At 42.0% G+C, this 16,042-nt stretch overlaps 1 protein-coding gene and 1 long non-coding RNA gene across 10 annotated transcripts in view; one reads left to right on the top strand and one right to left on the bottom strand.

Moving 5' to 3' along the window:
* RBM47 (RNA binding motif protein 47) overlaps window positions 1–6,609 on the bottom strand; it is a 182,455-nt gene extending 175,846 nt beyond the window's left edge. For 4 of the 9 annotated variants that reach the window (XM_070372303.1, XM_070372308.1, XM_070372293.1 and 1 more), the window contains exons 1-2: window positions 6,459–6,609; window positions 6,148–6,304 (exon numbers count right to left, since the gene is read on the bottom strand). The gene's annotated coding sequence lies outside the window, so the exon portion shown is untranslated. Of the gene's footprint in view, window positions 1–5,008; window positions 5,565–5,619; window positions 5,955–6,147; window positions 6,305–6,458 lie in introns of those variants that run through there. The other 5 variants (XM_070372305.1, XM_070372299.1, XM_070372295.1 and 2 more) reach the window with 4 other exon arrangements.
* Window positions 5,895–15,602, top strand: LOC138988225 (uncharacterized). The gene is made up of 3 exons (XR_011464511.1): window positions 5,895–6,013; window positions 7,727–7,876; window positions 13,012–15,602. It is a non-coding gene; the product is annotated as an uncharacterized lncRNA (long non-coding RNA).
* Window positions 15,603–16,042: the final 440 nt, after the last annotated feature.

The raw sequence follows: 16,042 nt of genomic DNA on the forward strand, positions 1-16,042 counted from the left end.
CATGGCAACTCACTATAGTATTCTTGCCTGGAGAATCCCATGGACAAAGGATCATGGTGGGCTACGGTCCATAGGGTCACAAAGAGTCAGACATGACTGAGCAACTGAGCACACACCCTGAGAACAAACTAGCCCACGGAGCTGAGATCTTCTCTGCATCATCATGTTGCAGCTTTTGCCTTTTATAATCTAACTAAATTCCAAGGTAAATTCTCAACCGCTGCATTCTTCCCTGGGAAAATAGTAAAATCATCTGCACATAGAAATATATCATGATTATTAGCTGGAAGAATAAAAACAACCACAATAACAACAAAAAACCCATCAGGCCATTGAATTTTCTGTTAATAATAAGCTGCAGTGCCCTACTGAGTTTTCCATGTCACCAAATTCTCCCAGTTGTAGTTACACAAAGGCAACTTTGTCTTGAGATAGCTACTAAGAAGATGGGCCTAATCTTGGCAAGGGCTTGGTGTACCGAGAACCATGTTATTATTTTTGAAAATAAATGACAGCAAACAAAGAGAAATATTATTTAAGCTGTCTTTTCAAAAGGCACAGTGCTATCTATCATCATCATGGACATGGAACCCCACTTTCGGACACATGAATATTTTACCTGACCTCAAAAGGCCCAAATACACATTTTCAGGATGGCAATCAAACTGATCTAAGAAACTAACACCTGAAAAAAAATCTTCCTCACTTTCCTAAGTACTTCTTTTGTTTTCTTTTGGCATGATATGTAATGCTTTACAAAAATGATTGAGTGAAGACTCAGTGCTCCGAAAGGTGAATACTTTTTATTATAATTTGTATAGGTTGGCATTTCCTTGGTCAGGTAGAGGTGTCTTGTTTCTGTTTCAGCTACACAATGCCCCACATTCATTGTACATCCACCCATTGCCCATTGGTATGTATAATTAACCCTTGCTTGTCCACGTGTGGATTATCCATTGCTTCTACAATCCGGTTGGTTTTTTTTCCCTGGAAACTCAAGGAATATGACCAAAATTGACTATTAGCCAAAGCAAAGCACAATCAGGAAGCAAACACTGTCAGCAAATCCCCTTTCATCAACATACACCCACCAACTATGGTCTTGGCACTGGGACGTTATGTTCTCAAGAGCTACAAACATATAATATTCCCAGAGACAAATATCATGATTTGAGGCCAGCGATTGTTTTCTTGACTAATGTAAATGGCTGTAATATATAAGCATACATTTTTGCACTGCCAGGAATCTGCTGAGACCAAAGGACTGATATCTCCTCAAAATCACAAAGCGTTTTCAGGCCTATGCCAGCGCTTTGTCTTCCGGTGTCATCTCTCTTAAGCGGCCTTCAGAAAGGTAGAGATTGTTCTTTTGATTTCTAAAACGATCCCACTCTTTAAAACCTGGTAGGGTTTACCGAAAAGAGAAACTATAAACTACAGTCAAGCATTTCTACTATAGTCTCAGTTTTGTTGTTTTGTATTTTACAGATGTATAAACTGTTTATATCTAAACACTCCCACAAATCACTTCGGCATAAACTAACTGCCTAAGATGACAAAATCTCCACATTCACAGTGAAAAAGAATGCTCATATTATACACCTAAGTTACATAAACTAAGCTGTGGGTTTTTGTTTTTTCTTTTCAGGTGTCCTTTAAACCACTGCAGAAAGTAGATGAAAGCCAGAATGGAGTGTGGTTGAAGGGCCTGTGTCTTTTGTAATCAGTTTACTTTGGGCTGTACCTAGAGACAACATCTTGAACTCATTCAAATGAGCCATCTAGTGCAGTGCACTAGGGCATTTGAATTACAAAAGTGGGGTGGGGGGTGAGCCTCAGATTCCTCCAGTTGCCAGTTCACCTGCAATAGTTGGAGGGCATTAAATCCCACATTATTTTAGGGGTTTGGAGCTCACTTGTGTCTGGCCATTTATTCCTCCAGACACTCTGTACCCTTCTACTTCCGCTGGAAAATTCCTTCCTCGCCCACTTCTCAGGGCAAAAAGAGAGGTTCTGGAAAGAGGGGGGTACACTGACTTGAAGGGAAAGACACCCTTTCCCTCTGAGTCCTCTCCCCATACAGATGCTGGCAGAGCAAAAGGAGAAGCAACTATAAAGAGGCAGAAACCATCAGAACGCAAGCTCAGACCATTCCAGGAGTCTTTTACTGACAAGATGATTCAGGACCACACACAAGTGGCAGGGTGCCATTTCCCCCTAAATCCCAGTATGAGAGGTTTCTAACAGCTTGAGGTGGCAGTTGAACAATCGCATATTATCATTGCTATGCTATTCTTCTCGGGAGTTTCTAAAAGCCTTCTATCTCATAACCCAAGTCATCCCTGCATTGCCATTATTGACAATCCTTTTCTAGTTGTTCTTTGAGGCAATGACCCTGGCAAGTGGCTGTCTGGACTAACACACACGTCTCACAATATTAAATCAGAAAATCAACATCATCATAAGACACAGAGACTGCTCCCAAGAGGAAAAATACATCTTTTAATCGGGCCAATAGCTGAAGCGTTCCAATATAATCTTTAACTTGGAATCATTCTGACAAACATTTTTTTAAACTGTATTTATGTATTCAATGTAACTTCAAAAACGTTTGGCACACAAACCCTAGGTTCTTACAAAATCTATCCTTTAGCTAAGTCGTATGAATCCCACACTTAAGCCCTCTTCAGAGCAAGTTTTTTTCTAGGATTATGCATCCTCTGGGAAAACCAAATCAGAGTTTCACTTGAACCTCAGGCCAACTTTGAGGAGATCTCCCTCCCCCCACTTGCACTCCTGTATCCAGTGCTGAAAAATCAGAAGGGACTTGAAATGTAGAGGTGGAAACCTGTCTGAAATAGGCAAATACTTCCCTCTAGCAGTCAAAGCTCAATCAATTGGGACGTGATAGATTTTTTAATCGTCAGATCAAGAGTAGAATTTGGAAAGCAAGTTCATTTTGTAAGAAAATTATTTTATCGGCTTCAATCTTCTAATCTTTGTTTAAATTACTGAGAACAGGTTCTGTTACTAGTAAATCAGAGAACAGTCTAATCTGAATGCTCTTATCATGTGAGGGGGAAAAAAAAAAATGAGAGTCATCCTAAACACCAGTCAGAGCAAGTATGAGGACACATGTCCTGAAGCACATAGTTTCTTTGCTTTCTATCTTGATTTCATCCTCAGTGTCACCAGCTGTTTTGGGCAAAATTTAGTGTACAGCAGCACAGGTGGGAATCAAAAATACGCTGACAATTAAAACTACAGAGATTGGAGTAAAGTGATGATGCCAAATTTTCAATCTTACAAGCTTCTGAAAACTCAAAAACCAAGAAAAAGATGAAGAATCTTCAAAACTTGATTCATTTTTGGCATCTGTTCACAAAACACTCTTGAGCAGATGAATTTAAGCGTAGCCTTGTCAGGTAAAGAAGCGTGACAGAGTCAGACTTAGGAGCTTGGTTTTTGTCAGTTTATTTCTTCCTTTAACAAATATTGAAATAATAACACTGGGCAGATTTCTCATTCTCCCTCTGTGCAGTAATTAAGTCAAAGAGGCCAAAATGGTTTATCAGAACAAGGTGAAGGGTAAGGTAGACAAGAAAGGATATGAAAACCCAAATTCCTTTCTTTCCTTCCTCCTGTTTCCATTTTGGACTGGGTTAGTTCTGTTTCCCTCCAAGATTTCAGATCATCAATCTGACAAGGATTATTGTTTAATAATAATATTATTGTAATAATAATTATTGTTTAATTATTATAAAAACAATAATAATATTGTTTAATAATCCAGGCTCCTCTGACCACTGAATTCTCCAGGCAAGAGTACTGGAGTGGGTAGCCATTCTCTTCTCTAGGGGATCTTTCTGACCCAGTAATTGAACCTGGGTCTCCTGCACTGCAGACAGACTCTACCATCTGAGCCATGCTGAACAGCAATACAAAATCCTGCAAAACGCTATCTCATCGCCTTGATTGGGTACTTGGCTTTGTCTAGAGATTGTGTTTTACGCTGTTGAAAACCTTTTACTTTTAGAATAGGCACCTACAACTCTCAAATGCACTTGATCTAAATTGCAACTGTGCTTAAATCTGTGGCAACCTCTTCACATTTATGCTTTTCTCTGCCCTAAAAAATTCTTGTGACTCTACCATAACAAGTTTTAAAGAACAAGATTTCTAATCTATATTCATACTAAAGAACACTGGGTGAGCCATTAGAATGTGCTACATCAGTAACAGTACAAATCAGCATGGCAAAAATCAGCATGGCCTATGAGTAAAGTACCTCGAGGACACAATCTCAGATAAGCCGCAAGAAAGAAGACACATCCCCAAATGCTTTGGGACAGTACCCAAGAGTAGATGAACTTTTACCTTAATAAAAAATGAATCACTATTTGAAAAATTCCACTTCATTTATTTTATCTGATTTCTTAAATATCCAGTGGCGGATTTGTCAGCTGTCATAGTTCATCAGCCCTAGACTTTTATACAGATTGAATTTTTAACTTTAAACATCTAAGCCTGTGCTCAGTGTTACCTTGGGAGGTAAATGACTCCAAGAAGATATTCCCCTCATATCCTCCCCCAACACACATCCCCCAGTAACCCTCCCCTCCTTACCACTCACTGTGAGATGCCTGTCATAAAAGTTTTCTCAATCACACTTTAATAATCTGAGTCTAAAAAGTCACCTGTGCCTCTGGACAGCCCAATCATATGCTTTCAAGAGCGGGGGAGAAAATTGCTTATTGTATGGAAGAGGTTTCATCACCAGAGGAAACGATGGGGCTGACTGTATATAATTTTCTGCTTTTCCAGAAGCTGATGCTTTTAAAATCTTATTATAAACTATTTCTTTCCCATTAAATATCCCAGAGTCCGAAGGCGGACGGTAGAATAAGGGGAGATAAGGTCGAAAGAGAGCAAAACAAAATTTCAAAATCTGGACCCACAGGTAAGATTAAGGGACAGTAGTTAGAAAGATTGCCAAAAACGACCTTACCTTTGTGATGTATTTGCAGTCGCCCACTTCTGAAATTAACACCATTCAGAGCGCGGTAGCGACTGACACAGCTAGGAAGTAACCTACAACATCTTCTCGGCCTCCCTCTTTTTAATGTAAAACCAAAATAAGGAGTGTCCAGCGACTCCCTACCGCGCCGCTTAAAGCCACAGATCGTTTCAGGCTTCACTCCCAGGCTCTGGGAATTCCAGTTTATCAGAATCTCTTAACCTTGGAAACCCGCAGGAGAGAAACTCTCTCCGAGGACAACTCCCCGAGCCCCAACTTCTCACTGTCCCAAACTGCACATTCCAAAGTGAGAAGCCGGCGCGATAACCAGAAGGCAGTTCTCTCGGGGCTAAATTCCTGGCGGGAGCGAGAATTCGAAAGCGCGGCGAGTTCCCCTGGCAGAGCGGCGCCGGACCCGCACCCGGGGGAGACCGGCGGCCCCGGGAGCCCTGCGTGCGTCCGGCGCTGCGCGCGGGGAGCGCTCGAGCCTCGGCTCCGGCTCTTCCCTGTTCCCTCCTCCCGCTTCTGCCCTCCCCCATCCGAGGCCGTTCGCCTCACAGTAGCAAGGTTGTCTCTCGTCTACTCCCTTCCCTTAAACTCACCAAACCAGATTTTTACTCCCAACACCGGCAACTTCCCGTAAATCTGCTCTGAAATTTTATCCTGCTCGCTGAGCCTCCGCTGGCTGAAGGCCAGTGCAACATTCCTGTTGTTTTAGGAGCGCAGATACCTTTGCTGAAGGTTGGGGATAAAAACAAAACAAATCTGCCTTGATGGGGAAGAGACGTGGGGACTTCACCACACAGACTTGTCGCTCCCCGCTCAAAAAGTCACATCCATTTTAGACAGCCAAGAAATAGCCCCAGCAGTGGCACCTGCTCCACCTGAGGACATCTGCCCGAAATCAGACGTCTGGCCCCCCGCTTTGGGCGGTTGAGGGAAACCAAGCAGAACCACGTTTGAGGAATAAGGAACCAGCTGTTGAATCACGAGCCGGTCGGTACACCCCACCCCCGTCCTCCCCCCACCCCACCCCCCGCCCAGTAAAGAAGTCGTGTAACCAGGTAGGATCACAGCGAGCTCGGCGGCGGGCCTGGAGGAAGGGGGGGACCTCCCGAGAGTGTCCTTACCTGAGGCAGAACAGCTCGGACGGGCACGGGAAGGAGCGTCACGCGGACCAAGCCCTGACCTTTGCCGGGGCCTTCACAGCAGGGCCTGGGGCCTGGGCGCTGCTGGTTCAGAAGTGGCTCATTTTAATACGCTGTGACCTAAAGTTACAGCTGGTTTCTAGAAAGGGTACAAAAAAAAAACCACTGCATTTTAAAACAGCAGCCAAGCCCTCCCTTAACCTCGGCCCGATCCTCTGGGGAGCCGGTTCTAACCCCCATCCCAGCCCCATCCCCAAGAAATCCGCAATCTGTGCCCCACCCCTTCGCATTACCTGTTTATACAAGAGTTAAGGAGCCTCACGCATTTCAATAGAGCGCTAAGCCTGTTTGTAGGCGCGTAATCGGCCAACAGGAATCGAATTCTGTGACTAAACAAACTAGAAGAGGAAGCAGGCACCACCAGGAACCTAAAACGGAGTTGTGATTTCGGGTTGCAGTGTCATTCAACTGAGGGGAGGAAAAAAAAGTGCTACTTCTCATTGGGCTGCTTTAGTGAAGAGATAGTTAAAATCTTTTTTTTTTATTTGCGGGTTAAATGAGTTAATACATACAAAAAGGTTACAACAGTGCTTGGTACACTGTGTTAGTTGCCACTAATGCCACTGTTTTTTAAAATTATTATTATTTGTACTATAGCTTTTTTCCTGAAGAGGTGGGGTCGTGATCAGAGAAGTGGGCTCTTGAGCCAACACTGCCACTCTCTAGTTGTAAAGCCATGAGCCAGTTTCTTTCTTTTTTCCTTTTTTTTTTAAACCTCTCCCAGGGTCCCTATCCGGAAAATTCTAACAGTGAAATTTCTGCAGTTTACATTCATTGAATATAATGAAAATAAAGGTCCTGTAAAAATAGTGTTTAAGTGATCTCCATCTCACTTAAAAGTTGCCAGATGGACAAGATACATGAAAATAAGTTGACCTGTACACTCCATGAAGTTCTCTGACAGCGAGGAAACTCAGGATCTAGCCATCTACCACAGATGTGTGCTTCATTCGAATTCGGATTTAGGCACCTAATTTGCTGTCTGACACCGGGAGAGTTACTTATCCTATCCAATGCTGGACAAATAATGGTTATTACCATTTGAATATCAGTGTGAAACTGGGGGAAATAATTTTTAAGCTCTTCATAAATATTTGAAAGTAATTATTGACAGTAAGCATGTGCAGTGCTGATGCCCTTTTTTCTCCACTTAACTTCACTCTTAAGGAAATCATAGCCCGTTTACCCAAATGAGGCCTTTAGTACTTTGCGGTGCACCTTAACCCACCTCGTTTTGCCCTACAGCACCATCCTATGCAGCACTTCATTCCTGTTTTGCAGATTGAAGGCACTGAGGTCAGCTAGAGCACGTTTTCCCTGAGTGATGAGGCCGAGATAGTTCTCAGCTCCAGTTAAATCTAAAAGCATAGTTTGCCACCTTTTGGAAAAATGATTCCTTCAAACCAGCCAAGAATTCTGAAACATTTTAAATCTCTTTGATTTTTTATCTTCCCTGTGGTGCAAGACTTAACAGATCAACTAAATGTTTTCTGAGTTTTAGATTCATTCCTTATTACTATATGAAGATCCAGCACTGTGACCCCTTCAGGGTTCCCTCACCATATCTAAGATGCCGGATACAGACAAGCGTTCCACAGCCTCAAGACAACTTAAAAACTGTGACTCCACATAGCTCAGATTTTTCTTTTCCGTAAGTATGAGAATTGTTACCTTGAGAGCCTCACAGTGTCAGGGACCTTCTGAGTTAAAGAATTCAAGAGGGGACATTCTCAGGCTCACAGATTTTCCCACCTCTTTTTCCAGGCTTTTCCATAGGAAGCAATGGGCCAAACCAGGGGAATAATGGCTAGGAATAATCAAGTAAGTTTGAAAGTGTGGAGGTCAGTGACTGCAGGTGAACTGGAGCTGGAATTAGGGAAGATGGCCCTTGAGGAAGCCCAGCTCCCCGGAAGCAAGTCCTTATGACAGCCCTCAGTGGTTCACTTTCTCTCAAACGAAGCCTGGCACTGCTCCTTCTTTCTCACTTTTGTACATTGCCATCTATTAAGTGGATATTATTCCTATTCCTAACTACTTCCCAGTGCTGTCCCTAGGAACATAGAGAAAATAAAACATTTTAAGTGACAGTCTATGGCAAAAGAAATATGAATGTTTGTTACTACTTCTTTGTGGCTGACCTTGATGTCTGTTCCTCATCTTTACTATTATTATCATTATCATCATCATCATTTTAATTCTCAGGCAAATCCCATGATCTTGGGGCATTTGAATTCTGTAGACCCTTGCCTTTTGCTTTCTGTTTTCTCCTTTTCCTTCTGCCTAAAAGGCAGAGGGCTAGAATGAATGCCAATAGCATGGAAATTGTTTCCCCATAGTTCTAAGTTTGAATCTCAATTTTACCTCTTAGTTATGTGCTGCTGGGTAAATTGCTTAGCTGCTCTTGAGCTTCAGTTTGTGGTGGTTGTTTAGTCACTAAGTCATGTCTGACTCTGCAACTCCATGGAGAGCTTCAGTTACTTCATTTATAAAATAATAACCCCTCCCTCTCTGGATTTGTATAAGAGTTAAATGAAAGGTGAAGTCTCATTATGATTACTGGCACATAGTAGATACTCCCAGAAGTGGTATTGCCTTTGGTACCTGGAAAAAACCTACTCCATGGCTCACAAAGAATTGTCTTTCATATGTTTAAGATAAAATAACACTATTCCCAAGACACCCTCATTAATAGGAGCAATCCTCCTACATTTGTAAAGAACCACAGTATAGGACTTCCCTGGTGGTACAGTGGATAGGAATCCACCTGCTAATGTAGTGGACACAGGTTCCATCCGTGGTCCAGGAAGATTCCATTTGCCTTGGAGCAACTAAACCTGCGAGCTGCAACTACTGAAGCCCATATGCCTAGAGCTTTTGCTCTGCAACAAGGGCCACTGCCATGAGAAGCCTGAGTAGCCTCACCTTCTCACAACAAAGAGTAGCCTCTGCTAGCTGCAATTAGAGAAAGCCCAAACATCAAGGAAGACCCAGCACAACCAAAAATAAATAAATAAAAAAAATTTTTTTTAAATCACAGTATAATAGTAACAACGAATCTAACATACACTTTCCAACAGTGATGTCATCTTTGGTCATGAAAACTGTATAAGGTATGTATGCTGCTGCTGCTGCTGCTAAGTGGCTTCAGTCGTGTCCTACTCTGTGCGACCGCGTAGACAGCAGCCCACCAGGCTCCCCCGTCCCTGGGATTCTCCAGGTGAGTGGGTTGCCATTTCCTTCTCCAATGGGTGAAAGTGGAAAGTGAAAGTGAAGTCGCTCAGTCGTATCTGACTCTTAGCGACCCCATGGACTGCAGCCGACCAGGCTCCTCCATCCATGGGATTTTCCAGGCAAGAGTACTGGAGTGGGGTGCCGAGTAAAGCACAAATAATTTGCATCACTCCATTGCTCAGATTAGGAAACTGAGGTTATCAAGAGTTGTTCCAGGTGCTAGTAAGTAGCAGAGTCAAGGTTTTTTGCTTTGGGTTTCTTTTTAAAACTTCTTTTCACTATTTCCTATAGCTAGAACTATGATTACTCTATTTCTGTATCCAGTTAAGGAACAAGATCAAGGAGTTCCAAACAATTATTTTATCTCCCACTTGTGGGGAGAAATCTAGGAAATTCTAGCCAGAGTTTCAGGACACTTCTCACCTTGGAGGCATGGAAACCCACAAAGAACCCCATCAAAGACCCCTATGAGAGTGAGGCATGCTGAGTCTATGCAATAGCTTCCAATTCTATGAGAGATAGAAGAGCAGCAAGATAAAGAGCTCGGGCTTGATGTCAATAAGACCAAACTTTGCATCTTGGCAATTGTGGGGAACAAGTTACCCAACTCTCTGAGCCTCAGTTTATGGTTGATGGCAACGCCTAACTGTGGAGTCATCATGAGGATTAAAAGAGGCAATACACATAAAAACACAGTGCTCGGGACTTCCCTAGCAGTCCAGGGTTATAACTCCTAAATTCCACTGAAGAGGGTGCAGGCTCAATTCCTGGTCAGGGAACTAAGATCCCACATGCCATGAAGTGTGTCCAAAAATTAAAAAAAAAAAAAAAGCATAGTGCTGGACACAGTCAAAGTTTTCAACACATTAGTTGTTTTTTTTAAAGACCAAAGACCATGCACTAAAATGGTACATGTTAGGCCTAAATCAGGCATGTAATAAATGCAAAGAGCTTAGAATGATGCCCAGAAGATTATAGCCCAGTAATTGCTATATAACTGTTTGCTGTTATTACTGTTATAATTATTTCCCTATATAACAACTCTTTGTAACAGTGGTTATATGATAAGCAGTTGACTCTCTCTGTCTGTCTCTCTGTCTCTCTCTCTCTCTCTCTCTCTCTCTATATATATATATATATATTTTTTTTTTTTTTTTTTCTGTTGCACCAGGTCTTAGCTGAGGCATGTGGAATCTAGTTCCCCAAACAGAGACTGGAGTCTTAGTCACTGGACCACCAGAGAAGTCCTCAAGCAGTTGACTTTTATGGGGAGGGAGCCTCTAATGTTTATTTCTTATGGGAGCTGAGATCATAAAGTGAAAAAAGCAAATATCTTCTCAATGGACTTACTTTCTACCAGTTTCCCTTGTTCCACTTAATTTTACCTGAAATAAAAAATGTATTAGTAGATGGGATAAAATCACCAATCAAATTTACTGTTGAGCTTGATTGGATATTTTGCCCAACAGAAATTATTTTAAAAAGTAACCCTCTGATGTGGCTTCCCTCATAGATCAGTTGGTAAAGAATCCGCCTGCAACACAGGAGGGTTCTAAATTATCAACCCTCTGGTAACTTAGAACATGCAACTCAACCCAGAGAGACCTCTCACCCCTCATTTCCAGTTTCTCATTTCCTCATATGGTGGCCACTAGCTACTCAGTTGTGTCCAACTCTATGCGACCCCTGGGATTGCAGCCTGCCAGGCTCCTCTGTCCATGGGGATTCTCCAGGCAAGAATACTGGAGTGGGTTGCCATGCCCTTCTCCAGGGGATCTTTCCAACCCAGGGATCAAACCCAGGTCTCTTGCATTCCAGGCGGATTCTTTACCGTCTGAGCCACCAGGGAAGCCCTAGCTACTCATAGAAGCCTTTTTTAATGAATCTTTTATTTTTAAATGTTTATATTAAATCCCCACTGGACCTAATATGTGCAAATTTAAGACATGTTATTTCTGGGCACACTTTAACCCAAAGAATTCAGCGCAGTGATTAATCCTAGAATGCAGTCAGCAGTCCATTGGGTCAAGGGATGAGGGAGGGCAGTGTGAATTCCGTCAAAAGGGCGTCTGGGTTTGTGGTTTCCATGCCACACCATAGGAGGGCCCCTAACTGAATTTTAAAAATGCACTGAGTTCACAGAAAAGGGAATTAAGTATAGCAGGGGTTCACTTCGAACATTAATCTCAGAAGCCAAATCCTTCATTTTGAGAAAGGCCTTCAATACAAGGAGTCCCTTGACCTCCGTACTTCCTGCACAAATAGCTCTGCCAAAGCCCGTCTGCTTAGACTGCAGGCTTTCCCCGACTCACCCGCCTGCTGGGATGGAAGGAACCCTGATGGAAATTACAGGCCCTTAAAGGCCCACTCAAGACCAAAACATGGTTTTGTTAGAGCAACAAATGCTGTTAATTCCTTTATATCCCTTTAAGGCTTATGCCCCACCAGAGAAGGTCTCCAGATTTATTTTTATTTTATAGTGGAAAACAGCCTCACATAAGAAGCTCAATTGTTTAGCAATAACTAATTAAAAATGATTGTCAACATAAAATTACTAACATTTATTAAGTGCTTCCCAGAGTTTTTGCTAGAAGCTGTGTTAAGCACGTCACACATATTAACTATTTAATCCTCACAACAACCCCAGGAGATAGGATAGAATGTTTTTATACCCATTTTATAGCTGAAGAGACCAATGCACTGGACAGGTGACAATGCTGAGGTCCCACAAATAGAAAGCATCAGAACTGAGTTTTAACCCAGGCAGTCTGGCTCCTGAGCCTGTGATCCTAACCACTATACTCTACGGTCTCAAAAAAGATTCTGTATTGTCTACAATTACATTATATATAAGTGTATATATCTATTAGCAGTAGTACCAGTGTAAAGACAGGGCCCGGCACACAGTAGGCACTCAGAAAATGTTTGTTAAATGAATAAGTGAATGTGGATATACATTTGAATATTGTGATATCAGTTTGTAGAAGTGGGTGTCAAGGAAGATAGGGTTTAGCTCAGCGAGGATCTGAGCTTAGAGTCACACTGGAGATTGAACACAAAATAAGGTTTTAATTTGACACATTGTACAAGATGAGTATTTTACAGGACAGAATTCATTTCAGGTTTAGTCAAATTTACTGATCATAAAAAGCACATAAAATAATATGTGCTTTGCTTCTATTGTTTCTCTACTTAGAAGATCCTTGTATACACCTTCTATCCATCCAACACTGGTTTAAGCATAGTAGTTACAAATATGTGGAGCCAGATACCTAAGTCTGAATCTTGTCTCTCCTGCTTACCAACTGTGTAACTGTGGTCAAATAACCATCTAGGGCCTTTAGGCATCTTACCAGTACCCTCAGCATTAGGATTATTGGGAATTTTCCATGTGCTACTACAAATAGGGTCCTGGGAAGACCACTAGAACATTATAAGCCCAATGTAGGTATTTCCTGTTAGGATTCATCATCCAACTGTCTACTTTTTGTTTTAAAAATGCAGTGCTTGGATGCAGTCTCAAAAATGACAGAATGATCTCTGTTTGTTTCCAAGGCAAATCATTCAATATCACAGTAATCCAAGTCTATGCCCTGACCAGTAATGCTGAAGAAGCTGAAGTTGAATGGTTCTATGAAGACCTATAAGACCTTCTAGAACTAACACCCAAAAAAGATGTCCTCTTCATTACAGGGGACTGCAATGCAAAAGTAGAAAGTCAAGAGATAACTGGAGTAACAGGCAAATTTGGCCTTGGAGTACAAAATGAAGTAAGTCAAAGGCTAACAGAGTTTTGCCAAGAGACCACACTGGTCATAGCAAACACCCTCTTCTGACAACACAAGAGACAACTCTGTAGATGGATGTCTCTTGTACTCTGTGTACATGGATGTCACCAGATGGCCAACACCAAAATCAGATTGATTATATTCTTTGCAGCCAAAGATGGAGAAGCTCTATACAGTCAGCAAAAACAACACAGGGAGTTGACTGTGGCTCAGATCATGAACTCCTTATGCCAAATTCAGACTTAAATTGAAGAAAGTAGAGAAAACCACTAGACCATTCAGGTATGACCTAAATCAAATCCCTTACGATTATACAGTAGAAGAGAAAAATAGATTCAAGGGATTAGATCTGATAAAGTGCCTGAAGAACTATGGACAGAGGTTCATGACATTGTACAGGAGGCAGTGATCAAGACCATCCTTAATAAAAAGAAATGCAAAAAGACAAAATGGTTGTCTGAGGAGGCCTCACAAACAGCTGAGAAAAGAGAAGCTAAAGGCAAAAAAGAAAAGAAAAGATAGATATACCCATTTGAATGCAGAGTTCCAAAGAATAGCAAGGACAGATAAGAGAGCCTTCCTCAGTGATCAATGCAGAGAAATAGAGGAAAACAATAGAATGAGAAAGACTAGAGATCTCTTCAAGAAAATTAGAGATATCAAGGGAACATTTTATACAAAGATGAGCACAATAAACGACAGAAATGGTATGGACCTAACAGAAGCAGAAGATATTAAGAAGAGGTGGCAAGAATATACAGAAGAACTATATAAAAAAGATCTTCATGATCCAGATAACCACAATGGTGTGATCACTCACCTAGAGTCAGACATTCTGGAATGCTAAGTCAAGTGGGCCTTAGGAAGCATCATTACAAATAAAGCTAGTGGAGGTGATGGAATTCCAGTTGAGCTATTTCAAATCCTAAAAGATGATTCTGTGAAAGTGCTGCAGTCAATATGACAGCAAATCTGGAAAACGCAGCAGTGGCCACAGGACTGGAAAAGGTCAGTTTTCATTCTAAGCCCAAAGAAAGGCAATGAGGAACCAGAGATCAAATTGCCAACATCTGCTGGATCATTGAAAAAGCAAGAGAGTTCCAGAAAAACATCTATTTTTACTTTATTGACTATGCCAAAGCCTTTGACTGTGTAGATCACAACAACTGGAAAATTCTGAAAGAGATGTGAATACCAGACCACCTGACCTGCCTCTTGAGAAATCTGTATGCAGGTCAGGAAGCAACACTTAGAACTGGACATGGAACAACAGACTGGTTCAACAGGAAAGGAGTACGTCAAGGCTGTATATTGTCACCCTGCTATTTAACTTATCATGAGTACATCATGTAAAATGCCGGGCTGGATGAAGCACAAGCTGCAATTAAGATTGCTGGGAGAAATATCAATAACCTCAGATATGCAGACGACACCACCCTTATGGCAGAAAGCAAAGAAGAACCAAAGAGCCTCTTGATGAAAGTGAAAGAGGAGTGAAAAAGTTGGCTTAACACTCAACATTCAGAAAACTAAGATCATGACATCCTGTCCCATCACTGTATGGCAAATAGATGGGGAAACAGTGGAAACAGTGGCTGACTTTATTTTGGGGGGCTCCAAAATCACTGCAGACCAGTGATTAGGTTGCAATGACCAACCTAGACAGCATATTAAAAAGCAGAGACTAGTTTACCAACAAAGCTCCATCTAGTCAAAGCTCTGGTTTTTCCAGTAGTCATGTATGGATGTGAGAGTTGGACTATAAAGAAAGCTGAGCGCCAAAGAATTGATGCTTTTGAACTGTGGTGTTGGAGAAGACTCTTGAGAGTCCCTTGGACTGCAAGGAGATCCAGCCAGTCTATCCTAAAGAAATCAGTCCTGAATATTCATTGGAAGGACTGACGCTGAAGCTGAAGCTCCAATACTTTGGCCACCTGATGCGAAGAATTGACTCATTTGAAAAGACCCTGATACTGGGAAAGACTGAAGGTGGGACGAGGTGTCGACAGAGGATGAGATGGTTGGATGGCATCACAGTCTCAGTGGACATGAGTTTGCGTTATCTCTGGGAGTTGCTGATGGACAGGGAGGCCTGGCGTGCTGCAATCCATGGGGTTGCAGAGTTGGACACGACTGAGCAACTAAACTGAACCAATATTTATCGAACATCTACCATGTGTCAGGTTCTGTACATCATGCTAAATATAGAAAAATAAATGAGATACAGTCCCTATTTTCAAGGAATTTGGGTTCTATGGCAACAGGTAAGAGACATCCAATGGCCTTACAGTATATGAGCCCAAGAAGTTCATGGCAGTTTAACTTTACCTTAAAGAGTCCACCTAGGAGAGATGATGTCAGAACTGAGAAGTCTGAAGTTTGCTTAGGAGCTGGCCAGGTAAAGAAGGCGGAGAGGTATATTTCTGTTTCCCCAGAACAAGAGAGATGGTGGATTCAGGGATGTGAGACAAGGAGCTCTCTATAGCTAGAGGGTTAGATGGCAGTAGTGTAAGATGAAATTGAGAGACAGAGCAGTTCCTGAGAATCATCTGATATGCTAAGGAGTTTCAGAAGGGCTTTGAATAGGGGGTGCAGAGATCAGATTGGCAAACCTGTGAGAGGCCATAGTAGAGGCAAAGTAGATGGAGAAGAGGGGATTAAGGATATATTTAGAAGGTAAGAGTCATGGGGCTTAGTGACTGATCAGATATTGAGGATGAAATAGGAGACACAAAAAGGTTTGGAGTAGAGACACTCACTCATTCCAGAAACATTTGTTGAACATCTACCATGTGCCA

This window comes from Bos mutus, chromosome 6, assembly GCF_027580195.1.
Source record: "Bos mutus isolate GX-2022 chromosome 6, NWIPB_WYAK_1.1, whole genome shotgun sequence".
NCBI lineage: Eukaryota > Metazoa > Chordata > Mammalia > Artiodactyla > Bovidae > Bos > Bos mutus.